Genomic DNA, 3,072 nt, shown 5'->3' on the forward strand with positions numbered 1-3,072 from the left:
CCCATTTAGCCGTTAGTATTAATGAAATAATATGAAGTACCAAAGAGCTCATTAAGATGATTATCAACATGTTGTCATGAAAATGTAAGTGTTCTTTTATCATTGGAGATGTCACAGCTTGGAAACCTAATTGAATGGGGTATGCCATAGAGTTGTAAAGGACTTCAAACTATAATTTGCTTTGACAAAGTTTTGTAATTTTAATAACATCTCATTATTGAGAAAGATATAATGGTTGTGGTGTTGGCTTGAAACAAATTTGAGAAGATTTGACTTCTCCCTTTCTTATTTTAGACTTATATAAGTGTATTCTTCAAATATGTGATATGAAGGAGGGCATCAGCATAGTCGTTTGAGGTTGGTATTAATCACTTCTACCATTGCTACTTCTCATTTGGATGCAAAGGCTTCTCAAACTATAAAGATTATTAATATTACTGTGGTGATGAGATAAGTGAGTCTGTAGATGAGATGGTATTTCATGTTGTGTACACTACTGGATAATTGGAATAGTATCAATGCATTCTTGATAAGCCAAGAAAGTGTTTTGAGAAGAAGATTATATCAACTTCAACAAATATAATTATGAAGTGAACTTTTGTTAAAGTAGAATTAAGTTTGCAGCCTGATAATAGAGGGAATCAAAGAATGAAACGTCCAATAATAGCAAATACTGGTCTTAGTGATAAGACACAGTGGAAATGTGCTACTATATAATATGTGTCATGGAGGACAATATCTATGGATAAGTCAGCTAGTAAAATTCCTGTTAGGCCCTCCCACTGTGAATAAAAAGATAAAACCCAAGACTGATAGCATGACTGGTGATCATTTGATGTTGCCTCCATGAAAGTTTGTTAGTCAACTAAATATTTTACTTCTGTTGAGATAGCAATAATAACAGTGGCTAGTGTAAAGCATGCTCATGTGTTGACATTCATGCCTAGAGTAAATTATGGTGAGCTCATGAAATGAAAGCTAGGAATCTGATGGACTTATAGCTGAAACTATTTATATCTATCCAAAGGGTTCTTTTTATACTCCTAAATAATAGGTAATAATATGTACAACTATTCCAAAATTGGGTAAAATTAGGATATATATTTCAGGTTGCCAGAAGAATAAATATATCAAAAAAGATGTTATAGAAAAGTGTCCCCTCCTCTTGTAGGGTCGAAGAATGTGGTATTTAGGTTGTGGTATGTTAATAACATAGCAATTCCAGTTGCTAAAACTAGAGGTGACAGAAGTAGAACAGCTGTAATTAGGACAAATCAAATGAATAAAGGTGTTTCATATTGAGATGTAGCAGGTGGCTTCATGTTGATGTAGTAATGATTTTGATAGCCCCTAAAATTGAGAATATGCCTGCTAAGTGAAGGGAAAAATAGATCTATTGATGCTCCTGTGTGTGCTAGATTGCTAGCTAGAGGAGGATATACAGTCCAACTGGTTCCTGCACCTGTTTTAAATATGGATGATGTAAGAGTAGAAAGGATGGTGTTAATAGAAGCTTATATTGTTGATTCAGAGAAATGCCATATCAGATGTTCCAAATATTAGTGGTACTAGTCAGTTTCCAAACCCTCCCATTATAATAGACAATAGTATAAAGAAAATTATTATAAACGTGTGTGGGTAGTCACAATTACATTATAAATTTTGTCATCTTCCAGTAAGGACCTTGACTGACCTAGTTCAGCATGGATTAGTAAGTTTAGGGTGGTTCCCACTATTCCAATTCAGGCACCAAATAGCAAATACAGGGTGCCAATATCTTTATGATTTTGCAAAAGTAATCAGTGGTTTATAAATATATGTAAAATGACTGAAGAAAGCATTAGGCTGCAATTCTAAAAACAAAGCTTAAGCCCTCTTTTTACCAAGTTATGTGGTGAATATATTGAATTGCACATTCAAAGAAGCAGCTTCAGCACAGAGAACTCCCTTCAGACATAACTTGAATCCATCTTCTGCATGACATATCATAGTGAAACTGGCAAAATATAAATATAAAGAGAGAATTCTGAAAGCAGCTAGGGAAAAATGGGCCTTAACCTACAAGGGTAGACACATAAATGTAGTAGGAACAGTAGAAATGTATAAATAGCCCAGAAGGGTTATTTCTTTGGGTATTACATAAGGTTCAAGTGCCAGGGTAGGAATGGGAGACAGAGTTGTGGGAGCCACCTGTAAAAGTAAGCACTCATGATTTATGAATGCATTTAAAACACTTCAGAGCCTCCCCAAAAGACACATACCTGAAAGTAGATACTGTCAATACTAGGCTTTTTGTTAATTATCTAAAGATTGTTTTGTTACAAACTCACCTTGTTTTATTACCATGCTGATGCCAAATGAAATACTATGATTTGCCACCTGAAGTACTAATGACTATTTTCTCATATTTCAATTCATTCAGGCAAAGCAGATAGTCCAGCTTCTAGCTTGTGAATCACTAAGACCTATTTTCCTTCTTTCCACCCGCCCCCTTCCCTATATTCTTTGGAACTTCTTCTTCTTGACTATTCCTAGGTAAGTTTAAATTTGTCTTTGCCTGATGGACTTTATTTTTCTGGTGCCTACTGGGTAACTCCCAACCATAAACACCACTTCATACCACTTGCTTCTCAAATTTGACTAAAATCTTTTATGATTTTCCACTAAACTTTTCAGAATTATTTCCCCAAAGTGTTCTCTGTTATAATTTTAAAAGAATCTATTAATAATATACTTCAACCACATCATTAATTAAATTGGCCTTTGTGTGCTAGCCAGGGAATATAGTCACCATTTAAGTCATTATGCGTAGGAGGAGGACACACTGCTAATTCTAAAACCTGGCAAATAAGGGATGCTTTAGAAAAATATTGTTCTGCTAGACCTATGAGTGCAAACATATGGTTTCTGTCCTTCTCTGCCTGGCTTACTTCACTCAGCATGACACCCTCAAGGTCCATCCACTTTCCTACAAAGGGCCATATGTCATTCCCTCTCATTGCCATGTAGTACTCCATCGTGAATATATACCACATCTTCTTGATCCATTCGTCAGGTGATGGACATTTAGGC

General features: G+C 35.2%; 1 pseudogene; it reads right to left on the minus strand.

Moving 5' to 3' along the window:
• Positions 1-285: 285 nt before the first annotated feature.
• Positions 286-1,841, minus strand: LOC115283428 (annotated as a pseudogene).
• Between the last annotated feature and the right edge of the window lie 1,231 nt (positions 1,842-3,072).

This window comes from Suricata suricatta, chromosome X (genome assembly GCF_006229205.1).
Source record: "Suricata suricatta isolate VVHF042 chromosome X, meerkat_22Aug2017_6uvM2_HiC, whole genome shotgun sequence".
NCBI lineage: Eukaryota > Metazoa > Chordata > Mammalia > Carnivora > Herpestidae > Suricata > Suricata suricatta.